Source organism: Loxodonta africana, chromosome 20 (genome assembly GCF_030014295.1).
Source record: "Loxodonta africana isolate mLoxAfr1 chromosome 20, mLoxAfr1.hap2, whole genome shotgun sequence".
Lineage (NCBI taxonomy): Eukaryota > Metazoa > Chordata > Mammalia > Proboscidea > Elephantidae > Loxodonta > Loxodonta africana.
Genome location: NC_087361.1, coordinates 77198602 through 77214154, shown reverse-complemented (window position 1 = coordinate 77214154; position 15553 = coordinate 77198602). Strand labels below are relative to the sequence as shown.

At 38.4% G+C, this 15553-nt stretch overlaps 1 long non-coding RNA gene across 12 annotated transcripts in view; it reads right to left on the bottom strand.

Annotated features, from left to right (window-relative positions):
- Nucleotides 1-15553, bottom strand: part of LOC111750700 (uncharacterized) — a 231195-nt gene that overhangs the window by 48796 nt on the left and 166846 nt on the right. For 8 of the 12 annotated variants that reach the window (XR_010318764.1, XR_010318763.1, XR_010318762.1 and 5 more), the window contains one exon: nt 1-15553. This exon is cut by the window's left edge and continues 13262 nt beyond it. The exons of the other annotated variants lie outside the window; for them this stretch is intronic. This is a non-coding gene — a long non-coding RNA (uncharacterized LOC111750700). 12 annotated transcript variants of the gene reach the window in all.

The following is a 15553-nucleotide window of genomic DNA, read 5'->3' as shown; positions in this document are numbered from 1 at the left end:
TTAGTAGCCCTGCCATACACCTCCCCCTTCCCATTTGCTACCAAGTGCTAACTAGTCTATTTTTGATTTAGCTCTAAAATTTCTCCTTGTCCTCTCATTTTCAATTGGCTTGTTTGCAGCTTCTATCATCTCTCATGGAAGCAACTGTCAAGAAATCAAATGATGCATTGCATTGGACAAATCTGCTGCAAAAGACCTCTTTAAAGTGTTGAAAAGCAAAGATAACACTTTAAGGACTAAGGTGCTCCTGACCCAAGCTGTGAAGTGTTCAATCGCCTCATGTGCATACGAAAGCTGGACAATGAATAAGGAAGACTGAAGAAGAATTGATGCCTTTGACTTATGGTGCTGGTGAAGAATACTGAATAGACCAAGGACTGCCAAAAGAAGGAAAAATCCGTCTGGGAAGAAGTACAGCCAGAATGTTCCTTAGAAGCAAGGATGGAGAGACTGCGTCTCACTTACTTTGGCCAGGTTATTAGGAAGGAGCAGTCCCTGAAGAAGGACATCATGCTTGCTAAAGTAGGAGGTCAGTGAAAACGAGGAAGACCCTCAGTGAGATGGATTGGCCACAGTGGATGCAACAATGGGCTCAAGCATAGCAACGATTGTGAGGGTCGTGCACGACCAGACAGTGTTTTGCGCTGTTGTACATAGGACTGTTACGAGTTGGAACCGACTTGATGGCACCTAACAACAACATCATCTCTCTCATTAATTGTTGTATTGACTTCACAAGTGGTCTTAAATCCATTCTTTATACAACTGCCACAATGGCTTTCAGAAACAACTAACCAACCAACCAACCAACCGATTGAAACAGTGTGCCCCTGGGGCTTTCCTACTTCAAAGTATTTAATACAGTGATTTTGAATCTTCTCCCATCTTTCATTTATTAATTTTTTTCTTAAATAGTGGATCCCATTCTTCAATACCATTTTGCAGTAAATAAGGCTTGTATCTGGCTGAAATCTGAATTGGGATTGTGATTCTGGAACTCATTCCTCTTCTCATTTCACACACACTGAAGTCTGTAACAAATTTTCATGTAAATCCTATGACTTCTCAGAGGAGAGTTTGAAAATGATTTATTCAGATGGAGTCTCAATATTACCAAAAAAAAAAAAAAAAAAGAGAGAGAGAGAGAATTTACAACTATGTAAGCTTGGCATTCAAGGCTATTCATAACCCAACTCCAATTCAGGCATTCAGTTTCCTCACCCACCTCTCCCTATCATTTTCTGGATCAGAGCGCTACTCTGGTTACCTAACTTGGTACTGGCTATGTGTTTTCCTTTACTTAGGGTGCTCTTCTGCACACATACCACCAAGCCTAGGACAAATATCCCTCCTTCAATAAAGCTTTTTCAGATTTTTGTCCCACTTCCCCCAAGGTAGAGGTAATGTTTTCTCCTCTTGATTTGCTTTTGCAGCCCAGTAGCAGCTGTTCTGTGTCTCTTTTATGACTGCATGCTAAGAAAGCAAGGACCATGGCTTTGTGCATTTTTGTATACCATTGTTTTGAATGTAGAATATTTGAATATAGAATAGAGGTACATGTCTTCAATAAATTAGCATTGTTCTCTAGACTATGACCATCATGGTGCCTCTCTTAAATCTTATAGCACATAATTTCATGTCATTATAAAGAAATAATTTCCTATTATAACATAGAAATTAAGTACCAAGCCATATTCATGCCTATAATTCTTCTAGGCCTTCTATTTATGACAAACAAGGGAAAGATCAATTTGCCGTTTTTGTTATTTAAGGGGAACTCTTATTGACTGCGAATCTACCCTTCAAAGGGAATTCAGTTGCGATTTATTTTAGCTATCACATGCGAAACCACCAAGACTGGGGGAAACTCCCCTATTTTACTCATTCCTGGAGTGGTATAAATAGAGTTATTTTGCTAGACAGAGTCACATGTAAATTTCATTCTTTTTCAATCTAATTGGACGCCAGTGATTCCTCTGTGACCAACTCTAGCAGCAAATGGTGACGAGTTAGAAAATATCCTGTCCTGGGTGTAAATACATTTTTTTTCTTTAATTTTGAAACAATAAGCTCTATTTCAACACAAGAATGCTTAGCTTTTTGCCATTAAATCTCAGTCTGCAAAGGTAAAGGGCAAAGACCTGACAAGCTGCCTCCAGGAAAGCTTGAAGTTAATTCAAAACAGGAAGAGTAACTTCTTCTTTAATACATGTAAAATTACCACTTTCTTAATGTCCTCACTCCCTGATGAATTTTTAATGTCTGATACCATCCATGGAAGTGACATATTCCTAGGAAGGAACAAGCCCTTAAAACTTACAGGATCCATCCTGTTCGATGCTTAGTATTATAAAAATATAAGATGCTTTCGTGTTTGGCTGCCTAGTCATGATTATAGGGACTTTTTTTTTTTTTAATATACTTCATATCACATTAAATGTATCAGTTTTAATACATGTCATAACCTGCACTGTTTTCTTCAGGCTTCCAAACATGTGGGACCATTTATGCTGTTCAGAGCCTAGCACTTTACACATGAATAGTGTTTACGGTCCTTGATAAAGTTTTGTCTCTTTAAATTTTGAATCCTGTTGCCAGTACCAAGCTGGTGCATTCTAAGCAATAACTTTCCATCAACTGATCCAACAGCATTCTTCCTTCCTTTTGAAAATCATGGTTGATTAACAGTCTAATGCAACAGCTGTTAGTGATCATGTGATTGATATGTTTTTAAAGACAGATGTTGAGTATTAAAAGCAGAGCCCTTCAGATTTTTTCTGCAGTCCATGAATATTTTGAATGGCTGCTGCTTTCTTTTCTTCCTTTTCACCCTCCCTTTCTGTTCCTTTCTTCTCTTGTCGTTCTTTTTTATTTTTATTGTCGAGCAGAATGTAATTTTAATGAGAAGTTATTTAGAAATATATGCAATAGCCTTCATTCCCCAATGCAAGTGTAAGAATAAAATCCATCTTTGAGGGTGAAAGGTTTTGTAAATTCTTCTTAAAGAAATCATGAAAGTATCTTTAGGTTCTGACCTAAGAATACAGATAGAATGGAATTCAGTAACTGTTGAGAGTTTCCTAGACTGCCTAAATTGCTCTAGAAAAGAATAACCATAAATTAGAAATAATAGTTATAAATAACTCCAGTTTTTATTGTTGCAACTCCCTTAATGTGTTCTTTCACAAATTAACTCTCAAATTAACTCACCCGACTCATAGCGACCCTATAGGACAGAGTAGAACTGCCTCATAGGGTTTCCAAGGAGCAGCTGGTGGGTTTGAACTCCCAGCCTTTTGGTTAGTAGCCGAATGCTTAACCACTGCGCAACCAGGGCTCCGTAAATATTTTAAAAAGAGGTAACAGATTCATTATGTTTAACTGTCTTCTAACACTTCACACCACTGTGTTTAAATGTCTTTCAAAAGTCCCTTCTTTTTAGCTATGATCCTGTGGATACTACCCTGAATGAAGTTCTTCTGTTTGAATTTATGGCGACAGGGCAATTTCTATTATGGCACTGATGATATATCAGGAAGTGATTCATCTGGCAGTGTCTGCTAGAAGGGAGAAAGTGTGCTGTGAAAAAGAGAAACAATGTTACTTGTACAGAATCACAGCATTTTAGAGCTGGCATGAGTTTTGGAATCACTTCAGAAAGAGATTATTTAAAACATTTGATACTAAATATAAAGCCTTAGGAGCGGAAGATGATTAATCAACACAGCCCACAGGGTCCTCAGAAGGATTCTGGCACAGTGCCTTGGTGGTTTGAACCCTTTCGGTTGTTCCAGTTTGGGTGGTCCTATAGGGTCCAACACACTTCTACTGGCTATGCAGCCAGAATGGAAAAGCCATTAGCTAAGCCAGATGAAATCACCATGGAAGTTAGAAAGTCAATCTCCTGATAAATACTATGTGTTTATGCAACGCCTTTCGCCCTCGAATTATCTGGGAAAAGCCGCATTACTATTCACACTTCATATTTAGAGAGTGAGACAGTAATTTATCAAAATGACTGAATAGCTGGTTTTCTGTGAATCAAAATATATTATTGAGTAGCAAGTTATCATTTTAGCTCAGCCCTTGAAAATCTGTTCCTCAAAAGAAAAACAAGGATGTACACATCCAGTCCAGGAAAAAAAAAAAAGTTGACCTTGCTCCTCCCTCAGCAGTATTCATAAGCTGTGTGTAGTTCACAGGGATTTCATGTCTCTACTCATGTCTCTACTATTATCTTCAGCATCAATATCAGTTCGTTCAGTCTGCGTAAATTTAGAGCAGTTTTTCAAAAATTTCCACAATGTTGTTAAGGCCATTGGCTTTGTTTTGACTTGTGCAATACTTGATCTGGGGGTAATAGGTAATATCTAATTGTTCTCAGGGAATCCTCGTTGCAGTTGAATCGATTCTGACTCATGGTGACCTCATATGTGTCAGAGTAGAGCTGTGCTCTCTAGTGTTATCAATGCTGATTTTTGGAAAGTAGATCGCCAGGCCTTTTTTTTCTGAGGCACCTCTGGGTGGACTTGAACCTCCAACCTTTCTGTTAGTAGCTGAGCACATTGACCATTTGCGCCTGCGCTCAACGGAAAAACCAAGAAAACCCATTGCCGTCAAGTCGATTCCAACTCATACATACCAGCCCTATAGGACAGAGTAGAACTGCCCCATGAGGTTTCCAAGGAGCACCTGGTGAATTCGAACTGCTGACCTTTGGGTTAGCATCCATAGCTCTTAACCACTACGCCACCAGGGTTTCCTCAAGGAAAGGCAGCAGTAATTGTCAATAACACTGTTTTCGCCAACAGACATTGAGTAGGACACCGCTTTTGGCACATTATCAAGCAACATGCTCAGGTGGCAGCATTACAGGGCCCATACTTTGCAAGAATCTATTTCTAACCTGTCAATTAACATAATTTACTTTTAGCATGGTTAGTCTGCATTGATTTCCGGGCACTTTCTAGGGAAGTTGTGGCCACCTAAAGCATGTTAGTTGGGGAAATCAAATCATAAGGGTATAATTTACATTTAAAGTTCATCATAGAGAGCCCCAAGATTTGATTTTTTTAAATTTTACATAATATTTAATGTTAAATACAGTCCTAAGCTGTGGTACCTTGGCCACAGCTAACATGCTATCTAAATCTTCATGTTCAGAGTACTCTTTGATTTCAATCAAGGAAGATTCCAAAATGCCTAACCTACATAGCACATATGGTAACATTCTTTGATCACCACCAAAGAAGACTTAGTAATTTATTGCAAACACTTGGCTACTTTTTAAAAGTTTTGACTATTACTAAAACTCATTTTATTCAGAGTTTCTTAATCTCTACAATACTGACATGTTGGGATGGATGATTATTTGTTGCAGAGCGTTTTCCTGTGCATTGTAGGATGCTTGACAGCATACCTGGCATCGACTTACTAGATGTCATGTGCACACCGACGTGTGACAAACAAAAAATGTCTCCAGGTATTGCCAAGGGTCTTCTGGGGGAGAATCACTCCCTGGTTGGAGGCCACTGTAGCTAATATGTAATTTTCCTTTTCAGTCCTCAATGTTGGTATTCTTCTTTGTTATACGGCATCCACATTGCCAGAGTTCTTTAGGTCACTGGTTTCCAAAGCAAAAGAGAAGTCTTTAATTGCATCCCTTATGTCATTAATCCCAAGAAGCAAAAGTCTCTGGGTTTCTTCACGGATAGATTGTTTCAGAAATGATCACTGATTAATTTTAGGTTACCAAATTTAAACCTTAGGTTTATGATTAAATTATAGGGCTGAAATGATACTGCAATTCACAGAAGTTAGGATTTCTTGTGATTCAATGTATGTATATAATGGAAATCTTATAATCTGCAAATCTCAGTAAAGAAGATGAAATGATCAATGTTTGGTAGACATTTGGGAACTGTTGTAATAAAATAGACATGCTTTTTTCAGGTAATGAATACTCTTAATTCACTTGATTTCTAAGCACTTTTAGATTTATTATTCTTTTATGGAAATGTATCACCTGTATTTTCAGCATTTTAAGGGGCACCCCACCCTAAATCTTACCATCATAATTAAGTTAAAAGCTAGTAAACTTCAATACTTCTGAAATTTCATCCCATATTCTGTCAAAATCTACTTGATACATTAGCAAGGATGAAGCTTGTACACGAAGACCCTTTTACCCTTTTGCCCTTGAGTCCATTCTGACTTGTAGTGACCCTAGAGGACAGAGTAGAACTGCCCCATAGGTTTTCCAAGGAGTGGCTGATGGGACCTTTTGGTTGCAGCTGAGCTCTTAACCACTGTGCCACCAGTGCTCCAACAGTTGAATATAAGCCTCCAAGAAAATAAAATAAAATAAAAAATAGCTCTTTTCAAATCTAAATTCAAGCAGCTGCTTCTCTGGAAGCCAGTGCATTGTTAGGCAGAACCAGAGAAATCTAGATTTGATTACTTATAGCAGAATACTTCTCAGTTTTCCCACCTGTAAAATGGTGACCTATTTGATTTCAATATATTTAGAGAGTGTAAGGTGATCATTGTGAGGTGTGAGTTACACTTTAAACTCATCAAGGAAAAATGTTATTTTTTATGTCTGTACACAATGAGAGAATATGCCAAATAACTATAAACTGCTGAATACATCAGCTTAATAAAAGCCCTTTAATGACTATAATATTTAGGGAAAACAAAACAAAATAAAAACAGTTTCTGTCCAGTAGATTCCCACTCGTGGAGACCTCTTGTGTGTCAGAGTAGGATTTTGAATGACTTTGATTGTTTGGAAACAGAACACCAGCCCTTTCTTCCAAGGTGCTTCCAGGTGGATTTGAACCTCCTACCTTTTGGTTGGTAGCCAAACATTTAACCATTTGTACCATCCAGGGACTCCTATAATAATTTTTTTTTAGTTAACTCAAAATGTCAGCATGCTTATGTTGTTTTAAAGTCGGCATGGTGTTAACTACTGGTTGATATTTCTCATTTCATAACTTCAAGAGAGGAAAATGCTCACTGTCTTTTTGTGTGTGTGTGCGTGATCCATAAAAACAAAAAAAACCAAACCCATTGCCGTTGAGTCGACTCCGACTCATAGTGACCCTATAGGACAGAGTAGAACTGCCCCATAGAGTTTCCAAGGAGCACCTGGCGGATTCAAACTGCTGACCCTTTGGTTAGCAGCCGTAACACTTAACCACTACGCCACCAGGGTTTCCGTGTGTGATCCATAATGGTAGTGAAATAAGTTGTGGGATATCCACATAACAAGCAATGCCTGATCTACTCACTGATGGTTCATTGGCTATTTCCTTGTTGGTCATAGCTAAAGAATCTGCCTGCTGCCATTATGACTGCTGCATTGATGCCAGTTAGCAAGCAGTGATCTCAGACTAAAGATATTCAGGTTGGAGTACAGAGAGGTAGCTCAGGGAAATTGCTTTCAGTCTTCATGGACAGAGAGTGGATAAATGAATGAAAAGAAGACAAACCCCAACCAAACCAAACCCAAACCCACTGCCTTCAAGTCAATTCCAACTCGTAGCAACCCTATCCTAGCATGATATTTTTTATACACTCAGGAACTCAGTAGTCCCTACCACAGTGCCCTGATGCAAAAAATAGGTGCTTATTAAATACATGATGAATTAATTATCAAAGGAATCAAAAGTGAAAAATGGGTATTAAAATGATGAGAACTATATAAATGTAAGTAAGTAATGAGTTATACTGAGTCAAGATCTTGAACCTTGATTTTGACCTTGGCCTAGGGTTCAGCCCTTACTTGAGAGAGAGAGATCTTTACTCTTAAGGTGTGGTCTTTCTGGGGTCTCAACTAAATGTTCGAGGTGCTCAGCCAGGTTAGTTCACTCTGGCTGGGCCAACATTTCATGTCTCTCTGCCCTGTACAACATCTAGTGTCTTCATTGGCTTTCTGCCCCCAGTAGCCACACTGAGCTTGGTCTGTGGAATCCTGACCAGCAGGTGTGCAAACCAGCTCCCAGCCAACTATCTGAAGCCCCATTGAGACTTCAGGGTAGCTCCCTCCTCTCTGATTTTTTGCCCCATAAATTCCATGTGCCCTTTCATTCCAAGACTCCAATCTCAGCCTGTTCCATAGAATAGACTGCTCTGTTCTACTTGAGCTCTATCTCCTGGTACTACAGTCTGGATTGCACATGGAGTTCATGTTATCTTGTTTCAAAGATCTGCTTTCTGTTGTTCAATGCCATAAAAGAGTTCCCTTGCATATTTTATTCAGTTTCAAGATTGTTTGGGGTGGCAGGTGGTGGGGCAGTAAGTAAGCTCAATAGCAGTTACTCCATCACGGCAGAATTAGAAGTTGAAATCATATGTTGTTGGATGTTATGACTGGTATCATGAGCCACTACACGTCTCATTTACTTGAAAATCTCCACAGGAGTTTATCTAGGCCCTCCCCACCACCCCTCCCTTTATGTTTTTTACCTGAAGACCTTGCTTTCACCTCCCTTAAAAATTGGAGCAAAGTTTATGCCACCACATATTGGCAAGTGGTTAAGCCCTGTATATGTGCAGACCTCTCTTCTCTAATTTATTCAAATTGTTGTTTTCTTGTTTATTTGAAATGATAACTGAGTGTGGTCTTTGAGTATAAAAATAGCAAGGACATTTATTTATAAAAACTAATGCAAATTAAAGAAAATAAAGCTCTCAAAAGGGACTTGATTCTTCCAAAAAAAGCTTACATAAACTCTACATAACCAATGGAGGCATAATATAAAGTTGAAATAAACAGTTCAAAGGGAATTCTGGTTTCTTCTTGAATTAACCTTCAGCCTCACATGTTTATAATGCCCACAAAAGGCAGCAGATAGTATTAAAATGGTAAATCACATTAAAAGCTGTGCCCCACGGTAGGTATTATGTTTATGTATTTAATCACACATTTAGTTTAAAAAAATTAGCATGGAAGGTGTAGCTTAAGTATAAATTCATAAACTTGCTGGCCTAGTTCAGATTTCAGGAAAGCAGACTCCACATTAGGACTAATAAAACTGAAATGACCTTCCATTGAATGTAACTTCTTGGTAGTGCAGTTGCTTCTACCAAAGGATTAATACTATCCTTTGGATACAGAAATAAGATAAGGTTACCAAGGTGTCCTTTTGTTGTTGTTGTCCCAGTAGCCATTGAATCAACTTCAACTCACCGCAACCCCATGTGCCAGAGCAGAACAGTGCTCCACTGGGTTTTCAATGGCTGATTTTTCAGAAGTAGATCACTGGGCCTTTCTTCTGAGGTGCCTTTGGATGGTTAGCAACTAAGCATGTTAACCATTTGTACCACACAGAGGTTAAGGTACTCGTAACCCATTGCTATCGAGTTGATTCCAACTCATGACAACCCTATGGGACGGAGTCAGACCGCCCCATAGGGTTTCCAAGGCAGTTATCTTTACAGAAGCAGACTACTACATCTTTCTCCTGTGATGCACCTGGTGAGTTTGAACAGCTGAACTTTCAGTTAGCAGCCAAGTGTTTTAACCACTGCACAACCAGGGCTCTTTAAAGTACCCTTAACCCATTGCCGCCAAGTATCTTGGGCTGTTTTTCCAACAGTAAAAATGGATTGTAGCTAATCCACTCATTCTGGTGTTTTAAGGAATCCTGATGAGTTTAAGGATTTAACCTAAGATCAGAAAGCTTACTGGCTTACAGTGTAATAAACGTGTTCTCTTGGACTTAAGGAAACCCTGGTGGCATAGTGGTTAAGTGCTACTGCTATTAACCAAGAGGTCGGCAGTTCAAATCTGCCAGGTGCTCCATGAAAACTCTATGGGGCAGTTTTCATGGAGTTTTACTCTGTCCGGTAGGGTCGCTATGAGTCAGAATCACACTCGACAGCAGTGGGTTTGGTTTTTTGGTTTTCTTGGACTTAATGCCCTGGTTGCACAGTGGTTAAGCGCTCAAGCTGGTAACCAAAAGATCAGCAGTTCGAATCCACCAGCTGCCCCTTGGAAACCCTATGGGACAATTCTACTCTGTCCTATAGGGTTGCTGTGAGTCAGAATTGACTCAACAGAAATAGGTTTGATTTTTTTTTTTTTTTTGGTTTTTTGGACCCAATAATTCAACATAATTAGAAGCATAAAATAATCAACTAAGCTAACTAGCCACAGAGAGAACCTATTAACAATTGGCCACTGCTTACATTAAAGAACTTTGATAGTAGAATCAAACCTTCCAAGAAGTCAGAACCATGAATGGCAACATATCAAGGGATCATAAAGTCAAGGAAACTTATGCTCAGAAAAGGCCCTCACATATACCCTATTTCATCTAAATGCTAGATGGTGTCTACCCCCTAAGTATGAACTTTTTTACTGACATAGAGCATACTATCTCCTAACAATCCATTGAAGTTTTTAGAACTTTAGAAAAAGTGCTTTGTAGCAGGCAATGTGGTTTAGGGGGAAAAGCATGGATTTGGAGTTCAGTAACTATTAAATTAAATTTAAACTTTCTTACTTCCTAGTTTTCTCACCTGTCTAATAGATTAAAAGGTATTTGGCTCTTAATATTCTGTTTGCATTATTTTTTGAGAAGACTAAATGAGAAAGTTTTATTACCAATTCAGATGTAGAAGATAGATGCTGTTGCTATCTTCAGTAAATAACAAAGAAACTGAAGCTCACAGAAGTTAAGAGAGTTGCTCCATGTCCCACAGGGAGTGAGGGGGGAGAGCTAACCTTCAAACCTGGGCTCCCAACCAGTCTCTTCATCACCGCTTGGAGTGGTCATAGAGGAAGTTATCTCAAGGACCAAGTACTATTGTTATTTCCCCTTTGAAAGATACCTGACCTCTGTTCTACCCGGACCCCTTCATATAGTCCCTCACACTGTGTGCAGGAAGTAGGAGAAGCAGGGCATTTCAAATGTCCAGCTTAGTATTTCCTTTTTTAGGAAGAGGTCTTCACTAACCAGGAATTTACACTTGGAGTGGTCAGTTATAATATTCTGGTGCCAAATACCTGAGATCAAGTTCAACCACTCATTGATTGTGCCACCTTTGGGAAGTTAGTTAGCCTACATTTCTCCTTGTTTTAATTGGGGATGGTGACAATATTCAGATCACAAGGTGGTTGTATGGATTAAACCTGACAGTTTGTGTGATTGGAACAGTGATAGTAAGTATTAGTATTAGCGCACAGTAAATATTTGATAAATGTTAGTCATTGTTATTACTTCCCTTCACTAAGCACAATAAAGGGAGGGTTGTTCTGATGTACTATCCAAATGGTAAAACGGGAAGAAGACAGAGTCTTTTTTATACTGACTGGAGTCTTTTTTATAATATTTCACCTTCCTACAACATTATATGAACACAGTACCTATATGTCTGGAAGCAAGAATGTGCAGGTCACCAAGGATGCAGTCCATGAAAAGGTACAATTTTGTTCACAAATATGCCTGAGACCAATCCCTCATGGTTGGTATATACTATTGCAGAACTAAGAAACTTTGGCATAAAAGTATAATTAACGCACAGGTAATCTTTTTAATCCTGACTTATGACACATCCGAGTTATGATGAACCACACTTTTGACCATTTTTTTTTTTTTTTGTACATCTTATTGTTACTACATACAGTGTTGCAGGGCATAATTTGTTGATATTATCATTCTCATGTCAACCCCCAAAGACAAATAAAAATCAGATTTTTAAAGGTACTCTTAATAAAAGGCAATAATAATGAAAATTAAAAACAAAATGAGGTATTCGACTTATGTCAGAACTGCCTTATGAGACAGTAGTGGGAATGGAGCCCTGTCGTAAGGTGGGGATGACCTGTATTAAAAAAAAAAAGGGGGGCTCTTAAATGCACTCAATCTCTCGAGTTATCTAACAGAGTCTGACTCGGGCTCTCCCGGTTAATCATTTTCCTTAGAATATGCATTTTCCAACTGATACTTAAGAATCCAGTGACGTAATGCTACAGATGACTGTGGTAATTTCAGCACGTAGTAATCCATTAGCCACATTCATTTTTAAAATATTATGTGCATATTTTCATGTTCATTCAGAAAGACTAACAATTTCTGATCACTGCCTGCATCACATGGCTATAATAACAACTCTTGCTGTGCCAATTTTTTTTTTTTTTGCATAAAGATGCATAGGTTGTTGAGTAGTTTCAATATTCCAAGAATAAACTGATGAGGTCAGGCAAGTCTGACTGCTTTGTTTCTAGAAGTCAAACAGACTATAAATTTACAGGATATAAGTAGTTCAGTTAGACAGTGAGGCACCACTGGGGAGACAGATGCTTATTAAGTTCCTGAATTAATGCAGCAGTGGTGTTCGGAACGCTGCTTCCAGGGCAGAGGCTCTCAGCTATAGGACAGTTGTGGTTGCTGTGAGAAGCTGCCGCAAATGGAACCAGGTCAAAGTAGTTACAAAAACCTTACCTTTAGTGGTGTTTTTTTGTTGTTGTTGTTGTTGATAGTTTGCTGTGTATATGACTTAAATAAATAAATAAATATTTCTTGTTGCATCAATTCCGTTACGGATTTGCATGAAGGAAAAATAAATGCAATTAACGGAATCCTAAAGTAACAATTAAGATTTTGAATTGATCGTATAGAAAAGTTGTGAAAATGTCATGGCCAAAGCCATTGTTCTCTCTAATTCTTATGTTACTGATATTTAACAACTGTTTTTGTGTATGTGTTGCATGGAAATAGCCTAAAAAACAAAACAAAAAATATTCTTAAGACAGGTTAATTATTTTTCTAGTGAATCTCTTTCTTCCTTTCTCCTTTCCTTTCTTTTCTCTTCCTTTTGCTTTACAGTTTCCTTCTTTTTTTTTTTCTCCTCTCTTTCTTTTGACCTTGCTTTTTTAAAAAATTTCTATGCCCCTGCCTTTCCATCTCCGAGTTTTGAAGGACAATAGATACAGACACTGACATTAGTCCTGGTTCTGCCAACCCTACTTGCCAACCCTCCCCCCTGCCCTTTGCTACTAGAATAAAATACATTTTGTAGGAAGATAAACGAACCTGATGTTTGAAGAGAATCCAGCTCCACATGTGGCTCTAACATGAGAGATTGTTTACTACATCACCGTTTCTTCACAAGACCCAGTCTTGCAAGAACAAAATGACATCATTTTGTTATTAACTCAGTGAACAGATAGCTACCAAGAAACAACTCAGTGTCACGCACTGTGCTCCTCACAGTAATCAAGATAGAAAGTCAGAAGTCCCTACCCTGTGGAACTTACAGAACAATTACATGCAAAAATGCTTTGTAAACAACATTGTTATCTATGTTTATTGCATTATCTGAAATATTTTTATTTTCAAAGGCAGTAATGGAAAGGGCTGCGTTCATAGGGAAGTCACATACTAAAGTTCAGCATTATCACATGTGCCCATCTTGATAATGATAGCAATTAACATTTACTGAATGTTATTATGTGCCAGACTCTGTACCAAGATTTTTATTGGCAATATTTTCTTTCCTTTTCATAACAACTGTCTTAGGCATCTAGTGCTGCTATAACAGAAATACCACAAGTGGGTGGCTTTAACTAAGAGAATTTTATTCTCTCACAGTCTTGTAGGCTAGAAGTCCAAATTCAGGGCTCCAGCTCCAGGGGAAGTCTTTCTTTCTCTGTTGGCTCTGGAGGAAGGTCCTTGCCATCAGTCTTCCCTTGGTCTGGGAGTATCTCAGCACAGGAACCTCAGGTCTAAAGGGCATGCTCTGCTCCCAGCACTGCTTTCTTGGTGGTATGAGGTCTCCATGTCTCTGCTCTCTTCTCTCTTTTATATCTCAAAAGAGTTTGGCTTAGGACACAACCTAATCTTGTAGACTTCATCAGCATAACTGCCCCTAATCCACCTTACTACATCATAGTTATAGGATTTACAACACAGGGAAATCACATCAGAAGATAAAATGGTGGGCAATCATGCAATCGTACAAGGGAGTCATGACCTAGCCACATTGACAGATATTTTGGGGGGACACAATTCAATCCATGACAACAACTTAAAGAGGTAAATACTCTTATTTTCCTCATTCTACAGATAAGAAAACTGAGACACAAGACATTTAAGTAACTGGCCCAAGATCATACAGCTCTAATTAGTAACGAGTTGCAAATCAATACCTGGAAGTTGAAAAAAAAAAATCACAACAATAAAATCAGAAGTAATAAAGGGTTGCAAACTGTTGGGAATGCTCGACTGGAGGGAGGATTTGCCTATTCTAGTGAGCTAGCCTCTGCATTGGCCTCATGGGCAGAATACTCCAAATACTGAGAAAATAGTAAATGAAAAAAAGATATGGGTAAACTGGGCAAAGGGTGAATCATATTTTGGTTACTGATAATTTTTAAAATATATCCGCAGGAGGAGTGGATGCATAAAGAAGATGAGAAAAGAGGCAGTAAAGGAAAATTTGCAGCCCAATCATCAGGAGAAGGTTTAGCAAAATGTGGCACGTACCCCCTCCAGAGAACCTTGTTCACAGAGTCTTCTTAATATTAGGTGACAGAGAAGAAGGAGCAAGCCTATCTAATGAAGGTCTCTAGTCCTGCTTCCTATAGGTAATTTCTTTATAGAAATACTTAATTTCTGATCATCCCCAATTCTTAACCAATTAAAGGATATTATAGTTTAATGTGGCTTGAATAGAAGATTTAGGTGATTTTGCATGTTTAAGTAAAGTCCCTGGGTGCTGCAAATGGTTAAGCACTTGGCTGCTAAGCAAAAGCTTGGACATTTGAGTACACCCAAATGTGCCTTGGAAGAAAGGGCTGGTGATCTGCTTCTGAAAAATCAGCCATTGAAAACCCTGTGAAACACAGTTCTGTTCTGACACGTATGGGGTTATCACGAGTCAGAGTGGACTCAATGGCAGCTGTTTCTTTTTATATTTAAGTAAAAGGATATTAAGGAATCATAGGAAGAATGTTATCTGGAGGGCATGTGTGTATGTAAAAGCCCTTCGTTGTTTACGAAAAAACAAAAACAAAAAAATGCATATCGAGGCAGTTCTTGGTCCATTTTTAATTATACAGCAAGTGTCAGTCCATTTTCCTTTAGGTCAGTTTTTCTCTTCATATAACTAAGTAACTTGTTTAAGTCTTCGGAATATTATAAAGACGAAATGCCCTAAGATATTTTAATTTTTAAAGTAATTACAGGTGAATATTCCAGAAACTCAAGTCTTGTAAAACTAAAATCATGATATGCAAAACAAGTCACATACATTTCCATCTGCAGGAGTGTTAGCCTTCCGAGGCCTGAAGTGTTATTGCGTTGTAGAAAACCAGATTCATCCACCTTTATTGAACAAATAGAGTGGTTTATAAACCATTTGAACACTGTAAAACCCTGAGTTTAAAAAATTATTCATAAAATCCAAACGAGGGATGGCTTGGCAGGAGGTGTTGAACAGTCAGAGGCAATCTCGTGAGAGGAATATGGCTCATTCCATAGCTTTGACTGGTGAGTAATTTAGCCAGAATTCACAAGATAGCTGTACTGCTTTTTTCACC